The sequence below is a fragment of the Anolis carolinensis genome, unplaced genomic scaffold (assembly GCF_035594765.1).
Source record: "Anolis carolinensis isolate JA03-04 unplaced genomic scaffold, rAnoCar3.1.pri scaffold_20, whole genome shotgun sequence".
NCBI classification, from domain to species: domain Eukaryota; kingdom Metazoa; phylum Chordata; class Lepidosauria; order Squamata; family Dactyloidae; genus Anolis; species Anolis carolinensis.
Window position 1 is genome coordinate 1,250,450 of NW_026943830.1, and position 17,502 is coordinate 1,267,951.

The window sequence follows — 17,502 nt, forward strand, 5'->3', positions numbered from 1 at the left end:
GGATTATGCCTTGACTTCTCTTACTATTTACATTGCAAATCTGCATGCCTATCTATCAATCAGCTTTGGCTACTTCTATTCTAATAAAATCCATAATGTTCTAGTATGTATTTAAGGCACTACAGTATGACACATCACACATCATCTAACCCACCCAAGAAATCCCTGTATTAATTCATTAGTGATGTAGGTTTAAAGCTGTCAGAATACAGGTTTAGATCCCCCTCATGGTTTCCTAGCAGCAAGAACTACATATGAAGTTAAAAGGGCTGGCCCCACTGTGTTCGTGCTTCAGTGGAAGCTCTGCCTCTGCAGAAAAGCTCACAACTGGGCACATGAAAACTTTCTTTTTTTCCCTTACCTACAAATGCTCATACTGGAAATATATAATCTTTCTTGCATCTTTAGCCGGCTCATCAAAGCTGGTGACTGTCTTTTTCAAACTGCATTCACACCTTTTCAGTTCTGTGTTGTGGACTTCATTATGGCTGGATTTGCCTTATCAGTAGTAAATGTGGCAGGCATTAGTATTGTTAATAATATTTGGAATTCTTTTTAGTCCTCTTTTAACAATCAGTATAGACCTGTGTACAGCAGCCAGTGCAATAACACTGTGGACAAAACAGCACAATCCTTAATTTTAAGTAGGGCCAGATCAAATTTTGTTTATTATTCACGGATTATTTGCTGTCATCTCTGCTGTAGCCCTACATAATATTAATAGGGATGTATTTATCTCTTTTTGCTTCCCCAGTCTTTCTGCAATGACTATGAGACTGAGTGATTGCAAATGTGAGGCAAAACTTGTAGGGACCTTTAGAAATAGTATACGGCAGTGACAAACCCTGTCATCCAACCACTTTTGCTTTGCAAAGAAAGGTAGGTTGAATCTGCAGACTATACTGTACTTTGAGGGTGTGTTAAATATGTTTTGGGAGTCTGAAGGTATTGCTGTTTTCTCACTTTTGCCGGGGTCCTGCACCCATAATCCCTGCAAACTATATAGGCTAATCATATTATCAGCACATTTTTGAAGTGACGTGCAATACTCAAAAACAAACAAAAAAGCATTAGAATATTTTTGATCTTTTTGCAAAGATATATATAGCTGAATATCCAGTGTCTTCAAAGCACATTCATGCATCCATGCACAGACAAGAAAAAGATTCAAGCTTTAAGCACAAATGGTAAGCAGTGATAGTGTTAGTATAGAAATCCATATGGAAATAGCTCGGCGCACAGCAGAAGAAATTAAACAGCAAGTTTCAACCACTGATTAAATGCAGCTCAAAGAGGACAGAAGCCTGGGGAGAGGGGAGCATTTCTACTTAAACCCTTTCCCTTGCTTGACTTCCCTCTGGAAAAATGATGACCTGCCCAGATGTAGTTTGTTGGGGAGGCTGCAGTGACCTGCTTTTACAATTGTAGCAAAAGTACTACATCTGCTTTACAAGCCAAGAGAAACCTTCCCCATACACAAGAGATGTTATCAAACACTATCACCATGGTAAGAGGACCAGAGGAAAAGTAAGTTAACACTGGATTGGTTTAGAGATGAATATGTGTTCATTTAGAAGATTAATAGCCGTGCAAAACATTCCAAGGGACACTGGTATGTTGGAAACCTCATGCCTGCATTGCAAAAATGTCAGAGACAATGGAATACTGTAGTTAATTTTTGCATTGAGACACTTTGCTATTTTTCTCATTCCTTCTCCTCACTCCCTAGACTAATATCAGAAGGAGGAAAACATATTATTGTTGCTTTAGGCCTCTCATTGCTGTTGCTTGAGCCTGTCTCAGCACTTTACAAGCCAACCAGTTCACATAATTACATTTTAAGATCTCTCCTCACCTCTTATTCTTTTTTGAGCACTGAACTCCACAAAATCTATCTGTTATTGTTTCTGTCGCTGCACTGTTCTCTTGGTCCACACATCTCACTCTTTCTTCCGTATAACAGATTCTCAGCTTCTGTTTTCGCTGCCAGCAGTTCCAGTTTCTATACTATACCACTATTCCTACTCTATCTCATGCAAGACACAACTGTTCTATATAAGAATATATCAGTGTTGCAGTGAACTGCTGGTTTAGTTTAATATGCAATTAGTAACAAAAAAATCCTAATTTCACATAAAGTGTTGAAATTTGCCATTCTAGGGCAGAAGTGAAGCAGTAAGAAAGATGTCCCATTTGAAAAGCAATCAAATTAAATGGCTATCTATGTGATAGACTTGGCTTTTGACCTTAAAAACTACCAGATTAAGAAGCCAAGCTAAACATGGGGCTATAATAACTGCTACAAGATCCAGCTGGACTTTTAGCCCTCACATCATAGGGATCCCCCATGGTCAAGAATGATGGTCTTCCACGTATCACAGTCTTTGACTGTAGAGACCTATTTTGGATGTCCATGGTCTTTCATAATGAGGACATAGATTTCCAGATGAAGGTGGTCATGACAAGGATTTTTTTGACACGCCTTCTTCCCCTTGGCAAGTTTGTTCCTTTTGTCCTCTATTAGTGCCTCTTCAAAATCCATAGCACTGTTGGTACAATGCTCGAGGACCAGGACTTCCCAGTTCTCTATGTTTATTCCACTTTTTTTAGGTTCTGTTTTGTGACATTCCATTTTATGTTCTTGAATTGAATTGAGGCATATGGATGGAGAAATATGGATAGAGAAAGAATGAGAAACTACTCAGACCAGGCAAGCATTCCCTCAGGAGTTGGGCTGCAAGACTGTCTTAAAAGATTCATCCTTAAAGAAAACTAATTCCAGCTTGTGTTCTTGGCATGCTTGCTGCTTTCTTCATTTTCTTATCAGCCTTATTCCCAGCATCCAGATTAGAACATCTGCAAATTCCTCACAGTTTACTCTAAAATACGTAAAAGTGACATTTTTTAAAACTACCTTGATACAGATGCTCAACTTCAAAGTAGTAAATACAAAAGGAAGCTCTTTTAGAACATCCACAACAAACACAAGCAAGTATTCCATATTCAAGCCCTGGCCCCTGTTCACAATATGATTTTCAGAATTTTGCCCATTGCCTCTCACCAAATGCAAACCATCCTGTTTTCTAATTATAGTCTGGAGATCAATAACAATCAACAGAATCTTTTTATACTTAACTGGATTTGGTCTCAGGTGTTGTAAGCAAATAAATACATTAGCCCACATGGACAGACATTTACAATTACGGTAGTTCCAAAATTATGTATGAATGTAAAGGTGGTAGCGGATGCATAAGAATTTCCAAGCCTTGAAGACCCCTATGCCCCAATGATAAGGAAGAGGCAGGGCAACAGTATCTTCACCGTTCAGTGGAGTTTATGTATGTAAGTACATAGGTGTATGTGTGTGTATATACACACACCTTACTCTTTTTCACAATCTTTTTTGCTCCAGGCAGGTTTTCATGCTCTAGAAGTAGATATGTCAAGACTTATGTTACTGTGATCCTATCGTTCTGCCAACACTAAGATTTATTTTTAAAAATCTTTTTTTCAAGGAAGATAACATAATCTCTATTCTAAAATAATTCCTAGTCCCAAAATCCTGTCTGAGCCAGGGATATGTAATAGGCGACTCGCTGGATATATTTATGTGACTGGCATATTACAAACCAAATTATTTGCAATGCCACTGCTCAGTTGATAAGAGAAGCTCCTTCAAGAATAATAAGTTTATGAACAAAAGGAACCAGGCTAGCCAACAATGTGAATTTCAATGCTACATTGTCTTCTAAGGTTTGTAGGCAACGCACAACAGCTATAATAAAAAGGAAAACTTGCTGTCATGGTCTTAATTTCTTAGGAGAGACAATTCCCACAATATTGGCATTAGGAGGCCTTGAAATCCTGGCCTGCTACTATCTCACTGTGCATTATCACGAGAGATTGACAGGTGAGGAGAAAAAAAGTCTAATCTACTGGGGAAATATCTTTGTAGTAAAAAAAACATAGAAAGAAGGTAGAAAGAGAGAAATAATTTTACAAGAACCCATTTGCCCTGCAAGAAAGAACGATTTTTAATAACATGGCCCCAAATAAATACAAGCTTATCACCTAACTGCTCATCTTTACACAAGGGAGGCAGCATCCCTATATGAATCATTCTATCTTTACTTGTTTCATTCCAATCCCCTGTTCTACAGGGGAGCAATTCTGACACATCTCTACTATGTGTGACTTATTGCTGGGTGTGGAAAGCAAAACTTATTTGCCACTATTTTATCCCTTTCTATCTCTGCTGCTCATATTCCCCAGAAATGTAGTATAGACTCCACTAAGAGCAACCAGTTCTTACATTTATACATTTACAGTAGCTAGCTTTTTTAGATGCAGGAGAGTGAACTATACCCTCGACTTTAATTTTTTTGGGAAACAGGAACTGTGTACTGTGAAATCTGATAGACATGGTTATGAGCATCTGGGCTGAGAAATGATCCAGAATCAGACCAATGCTAGCATTACAGGCCCTGCTTCAAGTATGCACCCCTTTCATTAGGAATTATAGCTGTACCAAGGCAGGAGGAGGTGGTTGCCTTACACAGAATCCTAAATGCTATTTATTGACCCCAAATCTGGAGCTATGTGCAAGACTCTCCACGGCTACTCCTTCACAAGTTTTACAGGAAATGGGGAACAGCTGACTAACTTTCAGACTATCTGCAAACAAAATCATGTCACTTACTGACTAGAAAATGATGCTTTAGCTGCCAAATCATAGACTATGGGCTGAGGCAGTGAATGCTAACCTACAGGATGAAACCACCAGTTACTCCCTTGAAGGTCATTACAGTGAGCAATCAATATCTGCAGTGAATTGGTTCTATACACTCTATGGTAGGAGAGCAGAAAGCAGAAGCGGGCAGCTAACAGACTCCCTGGCGGAGAGGAGGATGAAGAATGTGGTGTAGCTAGGGCTTGTCCTCACTTACACTGCTGCCTTATGCTATTTTAATAGGGTCTTACTGTTTAACCCTCAACTCACACTGGGAGTCTCTGCAAGCCTTGCAAAACTGCACAGTCTTGTGAGAAAGACTCTGAAGCCTCGCAAAGCAAATCTTATGCAATAAGCCCCTATTGAAAATCGCATAAGGCAATAGCAGAAGTGACAAGAAGTCCAGCCAGGCAGAAGTGGGTATCTGCACACTCCTCACTGTGGATTTAAATGTACGGTAATATGGACATTTGAATGCATAGTGGGTCGAATCCACAGATCGTGAGCCTAAGTTTTAGTCCCAACGTTTTCAAGCTGTTGGGGCTAAGACGGGTACTACTCTCACTCAAAGGTGTCCTGCAGTAGTATTTTGGTAAAAGTACTGAAAAATCCATATCCAAATCTATAGACATCCATGAAGCTCACTGTAAGATCTTGAGCAAGTCAACCAAGAAATATTTTGAGGATAAAATTGGTGTTGAGGAGAAGAGATTATCATGTCTGCTATGTTGACTTCTGAAGGGAATGTGACATACAAAACCTGTAACTACCGTGTTTCCCTGAAAATAAGACAGTGTCTTATATTAATTTTTGCTCCCAAAGATGCACTCGGTCTTATTTTCAGGGGATGTCTTATTTTTCCATGAAGAATTCACATTTATTGTTGAACAAAAAAATGAACATTGATTATATACTGTACAGTAGTTGTCATCACAAACCAGCATAACCAGACAAACTGTGAATCCTATCAATAATTTCTTTTTACTACCATTATTCCCATGTACAACAATCTATGGTATGTATGTTTGCCAATCCTGCAGGCTGTAATGTTCTGTTTGGCGGGCATGCTTCCAAACAAAACTTTGCTAGGTCTTACTTTCGGGAGAGGCCTTATATTTAGCAATTCAGCAAAACCTCTGCTAGGTCTTATTTTCTGGGCATGTCTTATTTTAGGGGAAACAGGGTAGAGATGGAATCTGCAAGCTTACAGCTATTCCTGCCCAAGTCCAGCACATGAAGTACGGGTCTGGCACCACAGAATCATAGAATAATAGAGTTGGAAGAAACCTCATGGGCCATTCAGTCCACTCCACTGCTAAGAAGCAGGAAATTGCATTCAAAGCACCCCTGACAGATGGCCATTAACCATTAACTCAACTATCTATCTATATAAATAAAAATGTAAATGTCTGTTTGTTCAGAATGTTAAATCTCTGAAATACTTAATCGATTGCTTTGAAATTTTGACACAACATAGCAATCGAACAGGCACATTTTTTATGTTTTCACATACCTACTATTATTATAGGAAGCCCCTGGTGGCGCAGAGGATTAAACTGCTGATCCGCTGAACTTGCTGACCGAAAGGTTGGCAGTTCGAATCCGGGGAGCTCTCGCTATTAGCCCCAGCTTCTGCCAACCTAGCAGTTTGAAAACATGCAAATGTGAGTAGATCAATAGGTACTGCTCCAGCCGGAAGGTAACGGTCCTCCATGCAGTCATGCCAGCCACATGACCTTGGAGACGTCTACAGACAAAGCTGGCTCTTCAGCTTAGAAATTGAGATGAGCTCCCAGCCCCCAAAGTTGACACGACTAGACCTAATGTCAGGGGAAAACCTTTACCTACCATTATATCAATGTCACACCTGTGACAGGTAAAAATATGCTTTTCTTCAAAAACAGCACCATCTGCTGGATGTTCAAGCAACACATGCTATACTACACATTTGACAATTCTATTCCAATCTTCCCGAATGCATTGCTAGATCGAATTCTCATAGATTCAGATTTAGTTTCACTTGCATTGGAATTCTCCACTGTCTGGAATATCAGTATGCCTAGAGAACACACTGTTGATCTGATGCAGTTCGACACCACTTTCACAATCCAGTGCAAAACAAATGACGTCAAAAAAAAAAAACCAAAAAAAAAACAACAACAAAAAAAACCAGGAGGCGGCTCAAAGGTTGAATGCCACATACAGAATTTATTTATTTATTTATATTCCGCTTTATCTCTTCCTCTGAGCTTTTCCCCACAGCAATATAACCCAACATATCAAGGCAGATAATCCACAATATATGCTTTGAGCTGGATTATCTGAGTCCACACTACCACATAATCTGATTCAATGTCGATTTTAGCCAGCTGCGTGGAAGTGGCACCAGATTATCAAGGCAGAAAATCCTACAATATCTGTTTTGACCTGGGTTATCTCAATCCACACTGCCATATAACCCAGTTCAAAGCAGATAATGTGGGATTTTATTCAGCTGTGCAGAAGAGGCTTCAAAGCGGATCACAATAAAAAACATTACAACTTAAAATTTTCCTACGTAAATACAAATGTAACTGTTTCTTTGTTCAAAATCTCCAATCTCCCAAAATTCTTGACCAATCGCTTTGAAAATTGGACACAATGTGGCATTCGAAAAGGCACATGTTCCCATGTTTTTACATACCTACTATTATATCGATGTCACACCTGTGACAAGTAAAAATATGCTTTTTAGCAAAAACAACACCATCTACTGAACGTCAAAGCAACACATGCTATACTACATAATTTATGGTCAGGGGCAATCTTTAGAAATCTACACATGGATTGCTTCTCACATGGACAATTATATGTTGCGTGTTCTAAAGTTGCCAAACCAGACATTCTCTATATCTGCACAGACAATGGAACAACAAAAAATACTGTATACCCACAAGCATGATGAAATTATATATATTATAAACCAGCTCTTTCTCTTTTCTTTCTTTTCCATTTAACCAGACTGAGCCACAGCAACGAGTGGCCAGATAAAGCTAGTACAAAATAAGTAACATGTCTTACAACTAGGACATATAAGAAGTTGATGAACAAAATTTGGGCAAAATAAGCAGAGAATGAGAACAAGAATAAGCACAGCTGCCCACTACCTCTGTGGGGAGACCAATAATGTCTGGCTCTCCCCAAGTGACATCAATCCAAAAGTACTGGATCCCTTAATTAATTGTGTTACACTTTCAATTTATACTGGAAATCTGAGTATGGGACTGCCACACTGTATATATATATTTTAGTTACTTTGGCAAACTTTTTTAGCTAAAGGTTGGTGGATGAATGCTTTAAATAAGTAAATGGCACAAAGAATAGGCTACACAAGGAGCAAGATGCCACAAATGCTAGTTCACCTGCTAGATTAGCAAAAGCCAACAGTCTTTGGACCTTATTCTGTATGGATGAGAGCATCAGCAGGATGAGGGTAAAAAGCAAAGACAGCCTGGCCCCACCCAAACAGACTTCATCAACTTCACCCGCAGCACTGCAAGAGACTCTGGCTATTTTGGGATTCCACAGCATTATTCAAAGAAAGATCCCTTTCTGAATAAAGTGGAGGTGTTTCGGTATAACTGAAAGCTGATCCAAGCATTGAAACACAGCAGAATATTTAAATATGTTTGTGTCTAAGGTCACCAATGGACATATTTTAGAAAAGGTTTTTGAACAAGTATTAAAGGAGTTAACAGCATTCCCAAAGGGGGGACCAAGTTATTCCAGGCTGAGCCCTCTTACCTTTATGATTTCATACCCTGCCGCAACAGAATCTTCTCATCATAAACTCCAAACTTTCCCTATATATGCAGTCAAAATGTTTCCCTGAATGGCATGGCACCATCACTGCAGAGACGTAAACTGCACTAGTATTCAGTGATGTCATCGGAGGACACAAAGCACAAAGACTCGACAAAAACCCTACACATACTATTCGCTTCCTGCAAAAACAAAAGGAAGCAGGGAATGTCTCAAAGTAACATGCACCATCACTATTCCAAACAATTACTGGGTCAACAGCCTTGCTAATGCTCAGTCCAAGCCAATGTACTGAGAGGAACACTGATGCTCCAAATAACAAACATAAAGCAGACTTATGACATCTTTTCACACACTGTATCAGCTCTATAGATTAGTCACAAGATCTCAAACAGGAGGGGTGGAGAAAGATGTTTTCCATACAAAGACAATGAAAATTGGGGGGGGGGGGCACACACCACAAGACAGAGAAAAATATTCTTATAATAAATGTATACCTACAGAGATGGCCACCATAACCAATAATTAACAAATACTCATTAGTGATTTACCGAGTTGTTAATTTTGTTGGGCATGACTATATATTAAAGTAGTCTTGCTATCTTGGGTATCACTGCCCCAAAATACAAGTTTCAGGGCAAAGTTCCACAGATTGGTTTGCATCAAGGTCAAAAAATGCACTCTAACAGAAATACAAATCCTTTAATGCTGTTTTTATCAATTATGGAACTTACGTACATGTTATAATCATAAATTTGTCAAAACATGCTTTTGATGTAAAAATTAACAACTCCCACTTTATAAATGACTAGTATGTTCATTAGGCTGTTGTGAGCTGTCCACCTATTCATAATTTTTCCAGATCCAGTAGAACACATCCCACTCCTTCTTCTGATACTAGCCTCATAACCAAATAAAGAACTCAAACTTAAAATGTGTAACAAGTCCAGCATAGCCCTAGGTTCTCAATGTTTTCCAGAAAAAATGTTTACAAATTTTCAGCAGGGAAGAAGAAGCATTATAAGTACTATGCATGCGTATAATTTCTTCAGAACTGAACTCACTACAAAGAGGCACCATTATGTCAGGTAAGTACAAGCAGCCCCCCATTTACCCCCATTTCAATGCTCCGATTGTGGCTTATTATGTGCAAGTTGTAAATACAGTCTATCCATTCTTTTTTCTTTGTTAATCACCTGAATGCAACAACTTAGTTTTAAACTATCTTCACCCGTCTTGAAACAATACATTGAAACTGTACTGTCAGCACTTCACATTTACAGGATTGACTTCTGCAGATCTGATTATTCCTAGAGATTCTCTCTAGGAATCTCCACCGGAAATTGACAATAGAGTCATGGAGGAGGACCTAGAGATTTCTGAATAAATATTTCCTCAGGTTAAAAAAACATTTTATAAAGTTTATGGTTTTCACTTTCATGGAGGTCTTCTACCCCTAACTTCAGTGAAGTGGTGAGCTGACTGTAATATAACATCTTGGCTTGCTTCAAAAGCAGTAACTGGGGCTAACAATTTTCCCATGAGAATATAAACTATGATGAAATGGCATCTTCTACCATGTTATGAAGCAAGGTACAAAATAGGCATCTACAAAGCATCTTCACCTCAGTTGATCAGATAAGCACATGATCACTTGAATTCAGCCAATGTTTTCTGCTGTGCCTTTCAGTTTTATTACAATTAAGTAACTCAAACCACAGAAGAAAAGTCATAAGTCAAAGACTTCAATTATCATCAGACCACTGTAGGATTCTGGCATGTAAAACTGTCAAAAATGCAGATCAATTTTACATGCAAGTTAAAATATCTGCAGAGTTCAGAAATGGGATCATATGAAAATCAAGACTCCATATATATTTTTAATCTTGTCCTCATATTGGGACTTGGCAAACTACTCTACCTGCTCACCAAGTGAAGACACAAAGAATCAAAGAATAGGCAGAACTTTACCAAATGGAAAAATTATATAACTTGATTGTAATTATCACCAAAATATAGGCATTTGTAGGTAACATTCACAAATAACTTTGTAAAAAACAAATATGTATATCTTGATATGCACTGATCAAGAAGCCAGTTGGATCTAAGTTGGGGAGAAGAGAGTTCAAATCCTGTTTCAGAGGTCAAGCTCAATGGGTATCATTGCACCATTTCAATCTATCATCCTAACATATCTCACATGATTGCTTTAGGGATAAATTGAAGAGAAGGGGCAATGATATACAACACCTTGAACTACTAGGCAAAAAGACAGAATATTTATATAATTTATTTATGTCAAACACTGATGCACATGGGCCTCATTTTTTCTCTGCTTCGACTCCTGACTGATTTATAGGGCTTACATTACTCAAGTCCCCTTGTACTGCTTGAACTAGCATGAACTGACAAGTACCCTCTATCTGCAGGTTTCCATTTTCCTCAAAATTTACAAGGGATGACAGGTAATTCAAACCTTTCATTTCCCATCAATGAAAGTAACGAATCAGCTGTAATATAAGTATAGAACAGATTATTTCTCAACCATGCAAAAGGCTTATGCACTTGACAACGAGTGGAAAAAATTAGGTCTGAATCCGCTTAAGTGCATATATGCTACATGGAATTTAATTTCAGAAAGTGTGAAATAAATGATTACAGAAATATTCCAGCTCAATTACAGCCATTTAACTTTGCATGTTACAGTATCATATATTTGGACTGTAATACAAAGCCGTGTTACATCAAGGGCTCTGAAAGCTGTAATTCTAGAGAAATTATTATTATGGACTAAATACAATGGTTCTGCTGGAGGTTATAGGAAGATGCTCCTCCCCTCTTCCAGCCATAAAATTATCTTCCTTGTTTAAAACAGCTCCAGGGCATTTCCAATTTTCCCAGTCCAGTTTGGGGGTGGACAGAATATGTGCAGTGCTCCCATTGTTCTACCAGTGGAATGCCACTATGAAATATGGTTCTATGGTATAGTAGTTTTGATCAGCTCAGACTCCAATGTATTCTCATCTATTCTCCGAAACTTGTAGTGGGTCAAAGAGCAACTGCTTGCCTGACTAAGTACTGTTAAGCTGAATATACTTAATAATTCTGTTGCGTTTATACATCACCAAACTCTTCTTACACTGATCAAAAAGACAACAGAATGAGGAAACATCTGGAGCTATAAAACTGGATCACAGATTACATATAATCTATCACTAATCAGATAAAAAGAATGATGAATATTTCTCAAATTCAAAATTAGCAATAAATGTGTCTGAACCTTTCAACACTTGAAAATGAGGATATGGAGACAGAAGCTTGGGTAATACTCACATAGTGAGGTGCTTCCAACAGGGTTTACATGTTGCTTGTCACCAGAAATCATTTTCCTGACAACACATTTTAGTACACACAAGACCCCTCTGGGGTCTGTGAAACCAGACACTCACAGTGGGGGTGAGAAGTTTTCCTTCCAGTCTATACTACGAAAGAAAGATACAGCCACTCCATCATATCCTCCATGAATTGATGCTGCACCAAGTAACACCCAGAGACTACTACCAAATACCTCTAAATACCAGCATGAGAAGGGCAATGTTCCCATCCCTCATTTCTGAGTTCCACAGGACTCCAAACTGCAACTTGTGCAAAAAGCAGCGGAAAGTACTTTCCAGCTTCTGAAGAGCAGGGTGTAGATGGCAACTTCCACAAGTCCTTTAGGAAATGGGGAAAACCGGAGGGGAGGGGGGAAGTCACAAATATATATTGAAGGCCACAAATGGTTCAGAGTGCTTAGAAAATTTCTTGCAGCTTCCAAGCATGTCCATGCCCAACTTAGGCCAAGTGCTGATGTAATAATACCTTTCCTCTCCAAAGTCTTCTGCACATGAAAAATGAAGAGGTAGCATTTGGGCAGTTACAAGGAATAGATAGTGTATGAGACGCACCAGAGCTCTATGACACACATAACAGAGATGGCTTCTGTATTATTATTAACGTTCATGCTTTTCTACCTTTTCTAGACCTCTTAATTTTATAAAATTCTTTGCTTCAGCACATAACAGAAAACAAGTTGATGTAATGGGTATTTGCACAGGTACAGTATTTGTGAGAACAACACAGCTATTCAATTAAATTTTAAATTGCTGGTTTTAAAGTGCTGGTTTTGACCAATAAAGCCCTAAATGGTTCTGGCCCAAACTACTTTTCCAAACGTATCTCCTCCTATGAACCAATTAGGTTGTTAAGATCATCTGGAGAGGCCCTGCTCTCGGTCCCACCTGCCCCGCAGGCCTGGCTGGTGGGAACGAGGGACAGGGCCTTCTCAGTAGTGGCTCCCCGGCTATGGAATGCTCTCCCCAGTAGTATTCGACAAGCCCCGACTCTCCTAGGTTTTAGGAAAGTATGAAGACATGCCTGTGTGCTCAAGCATTCGAGGAATAAGTATCTGAGGTGATATTGTTTGAATCAAGGCGTACGCGAAAGGTGTCAGTTGGATGAATCTAATTACATATTGCACTTTAAAACTTTATAATTCATGTTTTAATAGAGTTTTTAATTGATTTTGTTACTGTTTATTGAATGTGTTTTGGGCAATGAATTCTGCCGACTGTTGTAAGCCGCCCTGAGTCCCTACGGGTGAGAAGGGCGGGGGAAAAGTGATGTAAATAAATAAATAAATGGAAGATTTCATGCCTCATCTTCATTTGCAGAAGAAATGATCCCTCCTAGAATCTAAGTATAAAGGGACAGGTGACCTTTGGTGTATCACAAGGCAAGCGAGGAAGTAACATCTCAACTCAGAAAGTGCCAACAGATCAATAAAACAAAGCCATCTCTCATGACCTTCACACTTGCTATAAATAATCATGAGGATATGTCCCATTTGATCCCATAGTCTGATCATGGAGCTATGAGTCTAACAAAGAACAGAGACATTCTAGAACCTTCCACAAAGGAATACCAAAAATACAAGACCCTCTAAAGATCTCACTAGGTAGGGGAAAAGCATATACACTATTATTACATATTATCTGAAACTGACACTAGAATACTTTTATATTCTTATTGTTAAGGCCAGCATTAATCCCCAAACAAGCTAATAGAAGCTCTGTGAAAGCATCTGAATTCACCCCACTCCTGAGAATAACTTCCAACCTATCCTCCAAAATAAAATATTACTTACTCCCTGATGTGGTGTCAAAACATCACTTTTTGTGAGAGACGATAAATTCCTTCAATGTAAAGAGGCTTCCCTGAAAATACTGTATCATGGCATGGTAATGTCTCATCTAATTTGTTCACTCTGCAATAAGATTTCTCAGCTTCAACCCAGAGAATGAAGAATGGCAAATACATCTTGTCTTGGGCTATACAAACATGAAGCCGCTTTCCAAAACAGCACAACCCAGGAGCTCCACAAATAAAGTATTAGCATAGCCCCACATATCCCAAAATATTTGGTGCATACCATATTTTAAACTCCAATAGTGAAGTACCTCATAGGAGGCCTTGTCCCCACAACATTATACTTCTTACTGATCCTTAAAACAGCCACAGCAAAGAAAAAACATCACTTTAAAAACCTATCTAGCTGCTATATCTAAAAAGAAGTGAAGCCACAAATCTACACTAAGGGCCCTTCCACACAGCCATATAATGCAGAATATCAAGGCAGGTAATCCACAATATGTGCTTTGAACTGGGTTATCCGAGTGCACACTACTATATAATCTAATTAAATGTGGATTTTCTACAGCTGTGTGGAAGGGGCCTAAAGCAATAGCCAGAGCTGAGACAATGCACCACAATGGGAGGAAAGTGCTACTGAGGTAATCACCAGCCAACCTTTGGGGCACACTGACTCAGGTAGCAAATTTAACCATGAGTAACACACAGAAACACAAGGGTAAATTTGTCACATAAACATTGTATGCATCAACACTGCAAAATTAATCAACACCAGTTTAACTGCCTCGGCTCAATAAGATGGAATCCTGAGAATTGTAGATTGGTGAGGCTCCAGGACTGTTTTGCAGAGAAAGGCTAAAGATCTTGTAAAATGACAACTCCCATGATTCCTCAGCACTAAGCTATAGCAAACAAAGTGCTATGCATTAAAGGGTAGTTGTATGTCTTTCGGGCCGTGTGGCCATGTTCCAGAAGTATTCTCTCCTGACGTTTTGCCCACATCTATGGCAGGCATCCTCAGAGGTTGTCAGGAAAGAATACTTCTGGAACATGGCCACACAGCCTGAAAGACATACAACAACCCTGTGGTCCTGGCCATGAAAGCCTTTGACAACACAATGCTATGCATTAGTTCTACAGCTTAGATACATCCACAGTCGCTTTAACCTCAAGTTCAGGCATGGGCAAACTTCAGCCCTCCAGGTGTTTTGGACTTCAATTCCTAACAGCAGGTATTGTGGGAGTTGAAGTCCAAAACACCTAGAGTGCCAAAGCTTGCCCATGACTGCTCTAGTTAGACTGGAGACATCTTTCAAAACAAGAGCAATAAAAGCGAGAACAGCAGAAAAGAGGGCAATCTGATGCAGCGTTATTATTTGGAGGAGGGGGGAGACACACAATACCCACAATTGTGACTTATTAAAATTAATGTGTTGTCAAAGGCTTTCATGGCCGGAATCACTGGATGGCTGAGTTTTCCGGGCTGCATGGCCATGTTCCAGAAGCATTCTTTTCTAACGTTTTGCCCACATTTATGACAGTCATCCTCAGAGGTTGTGAGTTCTGCTGGAAACTAGGCAAGTGGGGTTTATATATCTGTGGAATAATGTCCAGGGTGAGAGAAAGAACTCTTGTCTGTTTGAGGCAATTTGGATGTTGCAACTGGCCATCTTGATTAGCATTAAATAGTCTTTCAGCTTCAGTCTGGCTGCTTACTGCCGGGGGAATCCTTTGTTGGGAAGTGTTAGCTGGCATGAATCAATCATGGCCAGCTAACACCTCCCAACAAAGGATTTCCCCAGGTAGGAAACAGTTAGATCTTGAAGCTGAAAGGCCATTCAATGCTAATCAAGATGTCAATTGCACCATTCACACTTCCCTCAGGCAGACAAGAGTTATTTCTCCCACCCTGGACATTACTCCACAGATATATAAAACTCACTTGCCTAGTTTCCACCAGACCTCACAACCTCTGAGAATGCCTGCCATAGATGCGGGCGAAACGTCAGGAGAGAATACTTCTGGAGCATGGCCATACAGCCCGAAAAACTCACAGCAACCCTCTATTAAAATTAAGTCCTACAATGAAATACACCCAATTGAAGGCCAACTCCTAATCGACCTATGAAGAGGCCCCTGTGAGGTAAAGGGTGTCAGTGATAGGATTTGTGAGGAACAGACTCTTGCCCCACATTTTAATACAGGCCCCTGTCCTGATTGACATCCATGCGGAAAGAGAGCGAGGGCCCAGCCTCCATTGTAAAGGGTCCTTTTCCCTCTTTCCCTTAGCCCCGCCCCTCACAGGCCCCGCCCCCTCCTCCCTCAGGCCTTGGCTCTCTCTCTCTCTCACTCACTCACCAGGTAGAGGTTCCTCCCGCCCGGCCGGCCGCCGGCCCCTCCTCTTCCTCCCCTCCCTCCTTACAGGCCAGAGCTGCAGGGCCAAGCCAAAAATCCCCCAGCGGGAGGGGACGGTGTTCAACTGGCAGCTCCGTGCCTGAGGAGAGGAGGGGAGGCCACGGGAGGGCGGCGGTGGCTCTGGAAGGCGATGGCCCCGTCTGGGCACAGACCCCACTCGCCCGGCTCCGCTCGGCGGATAACAATAGGGCTGCCGGCGCCGCGGCACCGCTTTTATACCAGGTACCACGTGACACGCCTCGGCGTTCCTCCCCCCCCCCCTCGTGAGCGGGTGCGCGGCAAGTCGGGAAATGAAGTCTCCCGCTCAACTAGGACTGCGCGTGCGCCTTAGGAAGGACGCCGCTTGCGAGAAGCTGTTCTTAAAGCACAGTGGACGCTGGGGAATGGAGTCCTCGGAGGGAGGTGGAGGAAGCATTAGTAAGTACACGCCACTTAGCGGTGACAACTCCTCATTACACCAGAGCAATTATCCACTTTTGTGTTGTCGAAGGCTTTCATGGCCGGAATCACGGGTTGCTGTGAGTTTTCCGGCCTGTATGGCCATGTTCTAGAAGCATTCTCTCCTGAAGTTTCACCCACATCTATGGCAGGCATCCTCAGAGGTTGGGAGGTTTGTTGGAAACTAGGCAAATGGGGTTTCTGTATGTGGAACGGCCAGGGTGCGAAAAAGAACTCTTGTCTGCTGGAGGAAAGTGTGAATGTTGCAATTAATCACCTTGATTAGCGTTGAATAGCCTTGCAGCTTCAAAGCCTGGATGCTCCCTGCCTGGGGGAATTATTTGTTGGGAGATATTAGCTGGCCCTGATTGTTTCCTGTCTGTAATTCCCTTGTTTTTAGAGTGTTGTTCTTTATTTACGGTCCTTGTTCTGTCACATGCTGGGCCTGTAAGTATTGTCTTTGTATAGGACGTATACTTTATGCCCAGCGGGAAGCCAGGGCGCCTCAAAAGAGAGGTTGTTGAGGATTTTCCTGAAAAGGATGGCCCATGAGTCTTTAATGAAATAATCAAGTCTTTATTGATGAACAAATAATAAATCTTCAAGGAGTCAAATAACACTTCAAGGTTTTCTTAATAAACTGTTGGCCCTTTCAGTCTTGTCCCCAGGGGACAGGCAGTTGGCTTTGGATAACTGTGAAAACCCTCTTATAACCTCTCCCAGGCTGTCTATTAAATAGGCTTAGCTGATGTGGGACCCACTACCAATTCCAAAAGCATCTGGGTATCGAATAGACCTACCAACCAAGGCCTGCAGATGTTTCAGCTGGGGTTCCGTGGATCTGTGGTGCTGTTTTCTCTCCAAGGTTTCTATGAAAACTTCAGGGCTGTTTCCCTCAGGAGCTGTGAGGCTGAGAGGCTGTAAGCTCT

The 17,502-nt window shown here is 40.6% G+C and overlaps 1 protein-coding gene across 2 annotated transcripts in view; it reads right to left on the reverse strand.

The window, feature by feature from the left end:
• The window catches only part of csrnp2 (cysteine and serine rich nuclear protein 2), a 40,567-nt gene extending 24,241 nt beyond the window's left edge, over positions 1 to 16,326 (reverse strand). For both annotated transcript variants that reach the window (XR_505616.3, XM_008103529.3), the window contains exon 1: positions 16,079 to 16,326. The gene's annotated coding sequence lies outside the window, so the exon portion shown is untranslated. The remainder of the gene's footprint in view (positions 1 to 16,078) is intronic.
• Positions 16,327 to 17,502: the final 1,176 nt, after the last annotated feature.